Below are 13,685 nucleotides of genomic sequence, written 5' to 3'. Positions count from 1 at the left end.
AAGAGCTGGCCCCAATGCAGTCCTCAGGGGCTCCAGGCTGCAGGGAGCAGGGCAGGGGGTCAGTAGGGGGCGCCAGGTGGCAGGGAGTGGGGCGGGAGTCAGTAGGGGGCACTGGATGGCAGGGAGCGGGGTGAGGGATCTGTAGGATGCACCAGGCAGCAGGGAGCTGGGCAGGGGGGTCAGTAGGGGGCGCCGGGCAGCAGGGAGTGGGGTGGGAGTCAGTAGGGGGCGCTGGATGGCAGGGAGCGGGGTGAGGGATCTGTAGGATGCACCAGGCGGCAGGGAGCGGGGCGGGGGGGTCAGCAGGGGGTGCCGGGCAGCAGGGAGCGGGTTGCGGGGAGGGAAACTGAGGCAAGGGGGGTGAGGCAGTGCCTGTAGCTGAGCTTGGACCCAGCACCCACGCCCAGCACACTCTGCCCTCTAAGCAAGGGGGCAGCAGGAGGCTTTGCAGCAAGGCCGCCTGCTAGATGCACTTCAGACCACTGTGCTGTGTGTCATGGCCCCTGTACTACCAGCATCTGCCTCTGCGCCTGGAGAGCCGGTGTGGCAAACCCGGGGTTACACCCCCCAGGACGGAGATGCAGGCCCCAGGGGCTCCGGTCGTCCCCACCAGCTGGGTGGCTGCAGGGTCAGCCGGGGTCACCAGCTCGGAGAGACTCATCCCTCTCTCCCACCCCCAGGTTTCCCGGAATCAGCCTCCTGCTAGGAAAGGCTGCGGCTGCTTTCGGTTTCCACCTGCCTCTGACGCGCTCTGGGGATTTTGCGCTGCCACACGCGGCTCATTGGCCTGGTATGTGAGTTGGCATCAGGGACAGTCTCTGAAAACGTCCGTCCCACGTGCAGCCGCAGCCTGAACAGGAACCGGCCGGGAGGGGCCGGCGGCGCGGGGGCGATAATCGGACACACTCACATGCTGCTGGCCGGGGGCCGCCCGGGCCGCCCCTGAGCCCTGCGGGCAGCTGTGAGAACTGGAGGGGGGGCCGAGAGGGGCCATAACACTCTTCGGAGGTGGGAGCCGGCTCCCCCCGGGGAGAGCTTGAAAAGACGGGGGCTGGTCAGCTTGGCAAAGAGACACCTGGGGGGGGTGACTGAGGTCTCTACAATTGTCACGGACTCACAGATCGGGCCCACGCGTGGCCCCATGCGGTCCATGGAGGGGGGGGTGCCCCTTCCAGTGCGACAGCCCCTCTCGGGGGGGCCACTGTCTCCAGGGGTCAGGCCCCCCCACCTCCTGGAGCCGCTCCCCTCTGAGCCTCAGCACGTCTGTCTCTGCCGTGAGCCCCCCAGGGAGTCCCCTCGCTCTGGGCCCCCCCCGGGCCTCCTCACCCCCGCAGGGGACGATCTCCCCCCCCCCCCCCGTTCTCTAGCCCAGAGCGACTCCCCCAGCGTAACACAGGAGGTTTATTGAGGGTTGAACCCAGCACAGGAAACTCTCCGGCCTCAGGCCTGGCCTCCCTCAGCCCAGCACATCCCAGTCCCCCTGCAGCCAGGGGGGCTCTGCCTGCTCCCCCTCCAGCCCCAGCCCCCCTGCTCCCAGCTGGGCCTCCGATACCCCCGGCCCCAGGCCCCCTCTGTCCATTGTCTCCTCTCCAGGGAAACAGGGTTTCCCGGAATCAGCCTCCTGCTAGGAAAGGCTCCAGCTGCTTTCGGTTTCCACCTGCCTCTGACGCGCTCAGGGGATTTTGAGGTGCCACATGCGGCTCATTGGCCTGGTATGTGAGGTGGCATCAGGGACAGTCTCTGAAAACGTCCGTTCCACATGCAGCCGCAGCCGCAGCCTGAACAGGAACCGGCCGGGAGGGGCCGGCGGCGCGGGGGCGATAATGGCAGGCCTGGGTCTCCTCTCCTCTCCGCCCCCCTCTGGCTGGAGCCGGCTGGTCAGGGCACCGGGGTCCTCTCCCCGCAGCCCATTGTCCCCACTGGCCAGAACCGGCTGTGACTCCTGAGCTGGGTCTCCGGGTCACCAGGTCACCAGTCACTGGGGTCTCCATCCTCCAGGCCGGGCCGGGGTCCCGAGTCCCTCTCTGGTCCTGTGTCCCAACAAACTCCCTCTCCCCTCCCCTCGTTAAACCAGTGACACCCAGGGACACTGAGTCCCACCCCCTCTGCCTGCAACCCCCTGGAAAACACAGAAAACCCAAGAAAACCCCCCACTTTGTCACAACAATCATGGCTGGTGCGGAGAAATGTGTCATCACATGTCACCACCCGCTGACATTAATGAGCAGCAGGTTTCAACCCAACAGCAGGAAGCATTTCTTCACCCAAGGCACCGTTAACCTGTGGAACTCCCTGCCAGGGGATGTTGTGGAAGCCAGCAGGAGAGCAGGGTTCAGCAAGAACTAGCTGAGTTCCTGGAGGATCGGGCTCTCAGTGGCTATTAGCCAGGATGGGCGGGGACGCCAGCCCTTGTGCTGGGTGTCCCTGGCAATGGGTGGCAGGGGATGATGGGTGACTGGCTGATGGCCTGTTCTGTTCGCTCCCTCTAAAGCAGCTGGCACCAGCACGCTCAGCAGCCCGGATCTGGGGCTAGAGGGGCCGTCGGGCTGACCCAGTCTGGCTGTTCTTACGTTCTGGTAGCTGGCGGCGCTGGGCCCAGTGAGGCAGTGGGGGGCGCTGTGCCGCAGGGGCGGGGGGCTCAGCTGGGAATGTCCCGCTGCAGGGAGCGGGGCGGGGGACCCAGTAGGGGGCGCTGTACCACAAGGAGCAGTGCGGGGGGCTCGGAGGGGGGCGCGGTGCCGCGGGGAGCGGGGCAGGGGGGGTCGGAGGGGGGTGCAGTGCCGCCGGGAGCGGGGCGGGGGGCTCGGAGGGGAGTGCAGTGCCGCAGGGAGCAGGGCGGGGGGCTATGAGGGGGGTGCAGTGCCGCAGGGAGTGGGGCGGGGGGCTCGGAGGGGGGTGCAGTGCCGCAGGGAGCAGGGCAGGGGGCTCAGCGGGGGGTGCAGTGCCGCAGGGACAGGGGCGGCTCTATAAATTAGGGCGCCCCAAGCAGGGCGGCGTTCCCCGGTCCCGCGGCCGGGGCAGAAGTGTCTGCGGCGGGTGCGCTGGTCCCGGCTCCGGTGGAGCTCCCGCAGGCATGCCTGCGGGAGCTCTGTCCGAGCCGCCGGACCAGCGCACCCGCCGCAGGCATGCCTGCGGGAGCTCCACCGGAGCCGCGGGAAGAGGGGACCCGCCACAGGTCCGCTTGTCCCGGGCTCCAGTGGACCTCCCGCAGGCATGACTGCGGAGGGTCCGCCGGAGCCAAATGCCGCCCCCCCGGGAAAGGGCCGCCCCACGCGCCTGCTTGGCGCGCTGGGGTCTGGAGCCAGCCCTGCGCAGGGAGCAGGGCGGGGGGCTCGGAGGGGTACGCGGTGCCGCAGGGAGCAGGGCGGGGGGCTCGGAGGGGGGTGCAGTGCCGCAGGGAGCGGGGCAGGGGGCTCGGCGGGGGGCACGGTGCCGCAGGGAGCGGGGCGGGGGGCTCGGAGGGGGGCGCTGTGCCGCAGGGAGCAGTAGGTCCAGTCCAGATTTAAACATCCCGCTGCCGGGGATTTCCCGGCCCTGCCGGGCGGGGTTGTGAGCAGGGACAGCTCTAGGCACCAGCAAAACAAGCAGGTGCTTGGGGCAGCACATTTCCAGGGGGGCGGCATTTTGGCCATCCTTTTTTTTTTTTAAACTGACTTCCTCCCCTCTCACAACCCTGCAGAAGCAGAGCCACGGAGCAGCTGGGGATCCAGCATGGGGGCTGAGAACCCATGGGACCCTGGGAGCTGTAGTTCCTTGCCTAGCTCTCTGCCTATAGAGCCTGCCCTGGAGCAGGGAAAGAATTACATTTCCCAGCAATCCCTTGGCAGCTATCAACAGGAAAGGGAGGGGTCGGGAGTGAGGTAGCTGAGCCATGCTGCTAGTTGGAAGGGGTCGCACTGTGAATGGGGAACAAGTGTGCCCAAGGAGTAGAAGGCTTTGCCCCAGATGTCCCCTTCAGAAGACTTCACCAGACTGCATTAGGGATACTGGTGTGACCTCACCTTGCAGCCCACAAAGAAGGAATTGGGTGGACAAAATGGACAGTGCCCCTCTCTATCTGAAGCCTAGCAAGGGAGGTATGTGGATCCCACTAGAATTTTAAAGGAAAAGTAAGGGAGGGGAGGCTCTGCTAGGGGACTTTGGCAGCTTTAGATACAGTACCAGGCACGTAGGAGGATTTCTACTTCTGAGCCATGGAAGCAGAATTTGGCTTTTCCTTTCCAGATTTAGCTAATATTCAGAAAGGGAATCTAGCACCTGCCTTCCAGATTTGAACACCTCAAAATTCAGGAGTGCTCAAGCCCAATTTGGGCAACTGTTACTTCATTTCTCCCAAATTAAATATACTGATCCACTGTAACTTGCTGTAGAAAAAGTAGGATAAGAAATGAAGAAGCAAGAAATGCTTCCCAGTGGTTTTTAGGACTGGAATTGCTATTTTCAAAAGCTATTGCTCCTCCCCCCCCCTTTTTTAAATTTGTTTAAAAGGAAGACAGTGATATTGCATTGGCAAATTCCCCATAGAAAGAAAGAGTGGAACAAAAGAATAATAAAGGCACCTCAACTTTCCCTCATTTATGGAGGACAGTCTTCTAATATGCATCCAGATATCCTCCAATCACACAAGCTGAAAATTGTTCCACTTTACTGCAGCTCTGTAACCATATGGGAACCAATCCTGTCTGTGTTCTGTGCACATCCAAAATTCCTGCTGGGGAGTGAGCCCAGGCCCTGGGGCGGCAGGGGATTGCGGGTGGGGGGAGGGCACTGGTAGGGGGGAAATGAGGGAGCCCAGTGCTGGGGCGGCAGGGGGTGCGGGTGTGGGGGAGAGCCCAGGGCTGGGATAGCAGGGGAGTGCAGGGGAGAAGCCCAGGGCTGGGGTGGGGGGCAGCCAAAATTTTTTTTGCTTGGGGCGGCAAAAAACCTAGAGCCAGCCCTGGTTGTGAGCCAGCATCAAGCTGCCGCAAAGGCGCCATGGGGTGGAGTTACCCCAGCACAGGGTCTGGGCCTGGGGCCGGGCGACCCCCTGGCACGGCCTTTGCCAGCAGTGGGCCAGGCGGGCGCCTGCCGCAATCCCTGTGGTTCGGGCACCGAGCAGCCCGGGCGGATTTCCCAGGGTGCCGGCTGGGGGGAGCCTCGGGGGCTTCCCAGACCGGCCGTGTGTGTCCCGGCCTGGGAGGTTTTAACGCCGAGTGACAGGGGCTGGGATGTGGGACACCCCCTCCCCCGCTCCACACCCTGAGAGCAGTGAGCAATTCCTGGCCTGTGCCCCCCCCCCCCCGACCAGAGCGGGCACCTAATCCCCCGTGGGAGACACGGAGCAGGGCTCCTGGGCTCTCCCCAGCTCTGGGAGGGGAGTGGGGGCTGGTGGTTAGAGCAGGGGGGGCTGGGAGCCAGGACTCCTGGTTTCTCTCCCTGGCTCTGGGAGGGGACGAGGGCCTGGTGGGTTAGAGCAGGGGGGGCTGGGAGCCAGGACTCCTGGGTTCTCTCCCTGGCTCTGGGAGGGGAGTGGGGGCTGGTGGTTAGAGCAGGGGGGGCTGGGAGTTAGTGAACCCCAAAGGTATTAACTCCCTTCAGTCGGGTTTGTCTGGCTCCGTCGGGTTTGCCAGGAGATCGTCGGGGGAAGGACACCCGGGGCGGGCGCTGCCCCGAGGGGCTAACCGGGGTGTATGGAGCCGGGCGAAGGACGAGCTGCTGGGGTGAATCCCCGTGCGGGCTCGGGAGGGAGGGTCAGACTTGGTCTGCAGGGCCTGGAGCAATCCCGGGCTCGGCTGCGCTCGGGGGAGCCCCCACCTCTGCCCCTCAGTCTGTGCCCGTCCGGCCGCACGGGGACCTGCCGCGGCCCTGCTCCCAGCTCCGTGGGGGTCTCTGCGGCAGGGGCCCCCAGCGAGTCCTCGGGGGCCGTCCAAGCCACCACAGCCGACACCGCGGCCGCCAGCAGCGTTTTCATCCGGAGCCGGCAGCGCTTCCCTCAGCTCAGCTCCCCCAGGTCCTGCCGGCTCTGGGCAGGGCGACCCAGCCCCGGAGCCGAGCCAGGGGAACCCGCCCGCCGCGCTCCGAAGTGACTCGCTTCACTTTCTCCCCTGCCCGTGGAGCGGCTCCAGTCAAAGCGACAGCGGCTCCGGGAGCAGCTCAAGCCAGAGCAGGGGCCTGATTCTCCTGCTGGCCAGAAACGTTCGGTCGCCCCCCAGAGACCCAGGAAACGTTACCCCCATTGCTGCGCTCCTACATTGGGGGGGGGCGGGGGGCTTGTGTCCAGCCGGCCCCCTGCTCTGATGGCTGGGGGGGCCTTGCGGCTACGCTCGTTACACACCCTGGTTCTCTTGGGTTTTTAGGGATTCTGGGACTGACTCTCCGGTTGTGGCTCCATCCCAGGGCTCCCGATCCCCCCCGTCGCATCACCGCCCGCCAGGCCCATCGGCGGATCTGGGACGCGCAGGGAATCCGTCCCTCACCGTCAGGTCGTTGGGACCCATTGGGGCTCTTTTGAGCAGGCCGGGCCCTGAACATGAATAATGCCCCCGGGCTTGTGACGCCCTCGTCCGCGGTAGCGACCTCAGAGCCCCCTCGCCCCACCCTGCCGCTCTCCTTTGCTCCAGCTCTGTCTGTGTGCTCCAGCTCTGCCAGGTGCCACACGCTGAGCTCGCAGCACGTCCATTAAGGCATTTGTGTCAGAGCAGGGTTCTTTGCGGGTGCTCCCTGGGTGTTTGCAGGGGGTGATGCCTGCCATGACCCGCATTCATCCCCTGCGGGATGGCTCCCCTTGGGGTCTTCATTAGGTTCCTGCATCCTGCTGGCCGCCTGCAGCATTAGATGGGGGACCCATTTGTTCCCCATGGCTCGCAAGCAGGGGGAAGAAAGTCTCGTTTTCTGTTTTCTCTTCTCAGTCGCTCAATCTCCCCATCAGAGTCACTGGGGAAGCAGCCCAGGACCTGGGGAGAGGTCAGGGACCTGCTGGCTTTAGATGGGATCCAGCCGTTCAACAGCCCACGGGCCTCACCCGTCTGTGGGGCTGGTCCCCAAGGGAGACGGGTCAATCTGGTTCTGTGAGGCCCATCGGAAGCTTGAAGCCCTCGCGGTGTCCGATGCCGACCCCCTGCCTAGGCCTGGGGAGATTCCAGACAAGCTGGGGGGTGGCTCGTTACCTCCGTACTCTGGATCTCACCAAAGGCGACTGGCAGGTGCCTGTGAGCCCAGATGCCAGGTTGAAATCTGCCTTCACCCCCCCTTTGGGGCTCGTCGAGCTCCTGGTCCTGCCTTTCGACCTCAAGGGGGGTCGGCCACCTCCCAGCGCCGGGGGGGTCGGTTACTGAGGGGGGTGCAGTACTTGGCCCTGGCGTATATTGACGATATCTGTGTCTTTAGCCAGACCTGGGAGGAACCGGTGTCCCAGGGGAAGGGGGGGGCCGGGCTGCCTCAAGCAGGCAGGACTGTCGGGAAAAGCCGAGAAGTGCAAGGTGGAGATGATCAGAGACTGGCCCATGCCCCAGACCAAGACGCAAGCCCAGGCCTTTATCAGGATGGCGGGTGCTACCGGAGGTTTGCACCCCACGTTAGCCCCCTCGCTGCCCCACCCCTGAGCTACGAGAGGGGGAAGCCAGACGAGGCGGGCTGGGCCAGAGGGTCTCTGTGCACTGAAGGAGGCTCTAATCCAGGGCCTGGTAAATCTGGCAAACCCAGACTTTGCCAAGCCCTTTGCTGTGTTCACCGACGCCTCAGACGCAGGGCTGGGCGCGGTGCTGATGCTGCCGGTGCTGAGGGGGAGACACCCCATCGGGTACCTGAGCAAGGAACTGCTGCCCCGGGAGCAGAACTCTGCGGCCTCAGAGAGGAAGGCCTGGCCGTGGTGCCGGCCCTTGGAAAGCTGCAGCTGGGTCTATTTGGGCGGCACTTTACTGTGTGTACTGACCACTCTCCTCCGACGGGGCAGCGTCACATGCCAGGGGCTGATGCCGAGCTGCTGGGGACAGAGACACCTGGTCAGAGGGTGGCCAAGGTCAAGCTGGGGGCTCTTAACCCAGAGAGCCCGAATTGCAGCCCTCCAACCTGAGCACTGGGGAAAGACCCCGTCCCAGTCTGAACCCCAGGGGTATTGGGGTGGGGAAAGGGCACAGGCCCCATAAACCTTCCCACATGCGGCCTGCAAGCGCCATCAAGCTCAACAGACCCAGAGGGGGGCCTGAAACTGGCCTGTCCTGGTGTAACCCCCACCAAGGAAGGGGAGAGATGCTGGGGCGTCCCTGGGAACGTGGGTGGGTTCAAACTGCCCCAGGTCACTGGCTGAAGTGACCCCGCTCAGTTCGGTCTCGAAGGGGGGAGAGATGTGACGAAGTGGGAATGTACTTAATGTTTTCGCTGAATACTGTGTGGGTGCCTCAGTTTCCCTTCTGCAGTTCTCAAGGATCTAGGTGGTGGGATCAAGGGCTGTGATTGGTGCAGAGCCCGAGGGGGCCGGTGTGATGGTGTCTGCACAGAGAATGGCCGACGCCCGGTCTCCTGGCAACTGCTGTCCTGGACCCCTCCCCGGCATGGTGCCAGCAGATGGGGTTGGAGAAAAAAGGGGTCAGGTGACCTCCTGGCCCGGGAACGGGACAAAGGCCAGAGGAGGGGCTGGAGGGGGTCAGTTGGGAGCTGACTGGGGAAATGGAGGGAGGCCAGAACCAGGGTCTGGGCTCCCCAACCCCCAAGATGGACCCAGCTGAGGGGTCCAGTTCTCTGTCCCTACAAGCCCTGCTTGGGGCCGTGTTCCTATGTCACTGACTGAGAGTCCCGGGGAATCGCAGGAAGTGGGGGTGCACGGCCTGACTCCCCCACACTCCGTGACACCCTACAATAACACAGCACTGCATGCAGCACCAGCAAGGTTACAAGAGACCCTACAATAACAAAGCAGAGCAAGCAGCAGGTACAGTGTTTATGAGAGACCCTACAATAACACACCAGTGTGTACAGCTTTCCAGTATCAAATCTCAGTAAACAACAAGCATCACTCAGTGCGAAGTCTGAAGCCCTCCACCCGCAAATGGACCAGGACCCTAGTGGTTGGCTCTGGCCAGCACCCCCACGTCTCAGGCTGGTGGGAGGGGAGTCAGCCCAGCCCTGCTCCCCGAGGCCTCTGGGTCTCTGTTCTCAGCAGACGACGCAGCGGGAGCGCCGGGGCCGGCTCATCTCCTTCGTCAGGTTCTGTATCTGCTGCTGCAACTGAGCCACCTCCCCATGGAGCCCCTCGCGCAACAGCCGCTCCTGCTCCTGGGGGACAGAGCCGAGGGTTAGTGCCACCGACACAGAGCTGTGGGGCTCTGGAGCGGGGGGCCAGGGGTCCTGGCTCCCACCTCCCCTCCCCGCTCTAACCACCAGCCCCCACCCCACCCCCCTCCCAGAGCCAGGAGACAACCCAGGAGTCCTGGCTCCCAGCCCCCCTGCTCTAACCCACCAGACTCCGCTGACCCCTGCCCAAGCCAGTGAGAGAACCCAGGAGTCCTGGCTCCCACCTTCCCCCCACTCTAACCACCAGACCCCACCCCACTCCCCTCCCAGAGCCAGGGAGACAACCCAAGAGTCCTGGCTCCCAGCCCCAATTAATGCTATTCAGCGAATTCACCATGATCCCTTTCCCTGGCACCAGCTGGTATTTCTCCACCATCTCCCGTTGGTCATCCAGGACGCGCTGGTAGCCCCCGGGCACCGAGTAGCCCCCCTCTCAGACCCATTCAGCTCCCAGAGCCAGGAGAGAACCCAGGAGTCCTGGCTCCCAGCCCCCCCTGCTCTAACCACTAGACCCCACTTCCCTCCCAGACCTGGGAGAGAACCCAGGAGTCCTGGCTCCCAGCCCCCCCTGCTCTAACCCACCAGCCCCCACTCCCCTCCCAGACCTGGGAGAGAACCCAGGAGTCCTGGCTCCCAGCCCCCCTGCTCTAACCACTAGACCCCACTCCCCTCCCAGAGCTGGGGATAGAACCAGGGGGCTCCAACCCCCCGGCTCCAGGCAGCCCAGCTCCCGGGGGTCCCGGGGCAGGTACCTGCTGTTTCAGGGCCAGCGCTTTCTTCTGCTCGGCCAGCAGCTGCCTCCTGTCCTGCTCCATCTTAGCCATCAGCTGCTGGACGTGCTCCTGGTGGCTGCGCTCCTGGTCCTGCAGCAGCTGCTCCGTCCTGGCCTGCATCTCCTGGCTCAGCTGGGCCTCCTGCTCGGCCGCCTCGGCCCGCGCCCGCTCCACTGGGGGTGGGGAGGGACATAGTCAGGGCCAGGGGCTCGGGGTGCAGAGCCCTGGCCTGGGTCACTGGGGCATCGGTGCCCAGGAGTCACCAGATCTATGGAGCCAGAGCCCTGGCCCTGGGGTCACCACGTCCATGGGGCACTGGATGTATGGGGCCCTGGGCTCACCGGATCTATGGGTCACCGGGCCTGGGAGGTCACAGAGACCCTACCCCGAGGCACCGGATCTATGGGACTGCAGAGCCCTGCTATCTGTGGGGTCCAGGAGTCCCAGGATCTATGGAGTCATGAAAGCCAGGGTCACTGGGTGAATGGGGCCGGGAGGGCCAGGGGTCGCTGGGTCTATGGGGCTGGGAGGGCCAGGGGTCGCTGGGTCTATGGGGCCAGGAGGGCCAGGGGTCGCTGGGTCTATGGGGCCGGAAGCACCAGGGGTCACTGGGTCTATGGGGCCGGGAGCGCCAGGGGTCACTGGGTCAATGGGGCCATGGCGTTCGGGGGGTGAGTCTGTGGCCAAGAGATCCCCAGATCCATAGGGCCGTGGGGGTCACAGGACTATAAGCCCCAGCTCTGGAGTCACCTTCCATCTCCCTCTGTCTGTCCGTGAGGCTCTGGTCCGTCTGCAGGACGGCCTGGGCCACCGTCTCCTTGGACTTCAGAAACTGCTGCAGCACCTCGGCCGCCTGGGGGCACCGGGGAGAAAGGGGGGGAGCTGGGGCCCTTAGCACCCCCACCTGCCCACCTGCACCCGTCCCCTGCAGAGCCCCTTCCGCCTGCCCCCCTGCACCTGCCTCCCCACAGACACCGAGGGGGCCCCAGACCAGCCAGAGACTCCGTGCTGCCCTCTCATCCCGTCAGCCAAGGACGAACCTGGACCACAAACCCACAGCGGGATCCAGCGATGCCATTGGTACCTCCCCACCCAGGACACCCGCGGGCTGTGTGTGCAGCTCAGAGCCACGGCCAGAGACAGAACCCAGCAGTCCTGGCTCCCAGCCCCCCTGCTCTAACCCACCAGACTCTACTGTCCCCCGACCGAGCCAGAGACAGAACCCAGGAGTCCTGGCTCCCAGGCCCCCCCGCTCTAACCAGCAGCCCCCACTCCCCTCCCAGAGCCGGGGAGAGAACCCAGGAGTCCTGGCTCCCAGCCCCAGTTAATGCTATTCAGCCAATTCACCATGATCCTATTGCCAGCACAGAGGGCCGAGGACAGCAACAATGGGGGTTCGTTGCCCGGTGTGCGCTGCACTAATTAACACACCAGGGTGGAGAAGCAAACCAAGTTTATTTGAGCTCAAAAAGGTGCCAGGGAGAAAAGGCATTCTCAAATCCTGCACACAGATACAAGCGGTTTTTCTCTCTTTATACATAACTTCAGCTAAGCATTCCCATTGCCCCCCACACTCCTCCCCCTTACCCTCCCTTCTTCCCCCTCCCGTCTATTTTCTATATCAAATATATCATGCAAGTAACAATTACACTAAGCAGGTTAAATCATACTTGGCAAAAACCACTTTAGCTCGTTAGTACCTCTTCTGTGATCAGTTATCTGTACTTTCCCACCGTGGGGGTTACGTTCTCATACATATAACTTTAATTACAGCATCTGCTTTCCGCCTATCTTATTTAGTAATGGCTACATCTAGTGCCAAGCAGCCTTGCAGCTGCCAGTAATCAGCACATAACACAAAAGGTTACAAAAGTTTAGTAAGGCTAACAAAAGCACTTTACATAAAGGTACTTTGGGTCACATAGGCCCAAAGCCATCCTCCCGAGTTACCTAGATTTATGCCTAGTGACACCAACAACTCCCCCCTTTGAGAATACTCAACACACTTTTGGCTGAGTTTTCTCAAACTTTGAGGCCAAAAAACAATTAAGCGATAGGGAGCTGGGGTTAGTAATGAGGGGGTATTCAGTTCCACATTCATCCTTCCCATGGACCCAGCAGGATTCGGTATGTGGGAGCCCACACCCACCCTAACTGGTCCAAATGCTTGGAAGGAGCACTGTGAACGTCCACACTTCCACCCAGAAATCATCCAAGTATGTCTTCATGACCACAGATCGGATGGTTCCTGATGCGTCTGTAAGGGCAGTGGGCCAAGTCTGGTGCTAAAGATTACTCGGAATGGCCATCAGCTGGTCATTCAGGAAATCCTGAATTTCTAAACATACTAGATCCCACTGCAATGCCTTCCCAGCCTCAGTGATATTCAATACCATCTCTGTCAGTAACTTCTGGGTCATAGAACTAAGGGTGGAAATGACATGTAACTCACCAACTCCAGCCTATACTTGGGTTAGCTGAGCTCCAGAAATAAGGCTAGTGGCTCTTTCTAGTCGGCCCAATTTCTTATGTTCTTGGCCTTTAAGAATATTCCAAATGGCTGCTACACTGTTGGCCCCAGCCCACAGGGATCTGCTCAATTTCCTCTTTTTCCAGAGGAAATAACCCAGGTTCTCTGTTGTGCTAATCTAATGGCAGCCCCTTATGAGCAATCTGGGTATGTAAAAGTGATCTAAAAACTGGATAAAGGCAATGTCATTTAAAATCCAATTAGGGAGGGCAATACATACTGAAGGATTTATCCAAAACACAGGGCGCAGCATGTAGAATAAACCCCAAAATCCAGTTAATACCACATTCCCAAACATGGGTCCCACAAGTTTCTTCCTGCCAGTGTATAATTCCTTGGGTTTCTTCACCAGGGACAGTTCTCAATGTCCTTTCTGGTCAGGAATTCCTGGACTTTGGCAATGTCAGTGAAATGAGTGTTTCTTCTCCTTTCCCGAAACAGTTGTAGTTCAGCATCCTACAGGGGAGGGATTACAAGTACAACACCCTGTAATGGTTTTGCTTCTTTTAGAAAAATTCAAAGGCACAATAGATTTGTTCGTGGACAAGGGAGAGGTTTAACCAGTACATCACCTTGTCCTTTTTCCCTGCTGTCCAGAAGGCACAGTAAAACTAGAAAAAGGAATAGGCTAATCATCAGTAGGAGAATTCTTCTGAGGTGGAGGGGTCTTTTTGCAGTGAGAATCCTGGGTCCAGGCAGTCAGTCTTTGGCACTTTACAGCGGTGTCAGTAGTCAGCAGGACTCAATAAGGGCCTTTCCAGCATGGAGCCAAAGCAGTCTTTCGCTGGTGGACCTTTACATTGATCTAGTTTCCTGGTTCCAAGGAGTAGCAGGGCTGCTAGGGTCTTCGGACAGTGCTTCTTTACCTGTGAGAAAAGAAACCTAACACATTTTATTAGTGTCTTTGCAGATTTTACAGCTGCTTGGGCAAATTTAAGCCCCCCCCCCCCTTTTCTTGGTTGTTAGTCAAGTCTTAGCTGTGAGCAGTGTCCTTGAATGGGGCTGGCGCCTTATCCTTAGACTGAGCATGTTAGCTATTTTTTTTCCTCAGTTAACTCGTTCTTTTTCCTTTTCCCCTTTTTTGGCTTCTTTTAACCTACAAAGGAAACTTTTAC

The 13,685-nt window shown here is 61.2% G+C and overlaps 1 protein-coding gene and 1 pseudogene across 1 annotated transcript in view; both read right to left on the bottom strand.

Moving 5' to 3' along the window:
- LOC123351454 (guanylate-binding protein 1-like) overlaps positions 1–13,685 on the bottom strand; it is a 292,158-nt gene that overhangs the window by 130,124 nt on the left and 148,349 nt on the right. The window lies entirely within an intron of this gene.
- Positions 8,905–13,685, bottom strand: part of LOC123351459 — a 40,659-nt pseudogene continuing 35,878 nt past the window's right edge.

This window comes from Mauremys mutica, chromosome 17 (assembly GCF_020497125.1).
Source record: "Mauremys mutica isolate MM-2020 ecotype Southern chromosome 17, ASM2049712v1, whole genome shotgun sequence".
Taxonomy (NCBI): domain Eukaryota; kingdom Metazoa; phylum Chordata; order Testudines; family Geoemydidae; genus Mauremys; species Mauremys mutica.
Note: the sequence above shows the minus strand (reverse complement) of the source record. Positions and strands in the feature narration are given on the sequence as shown.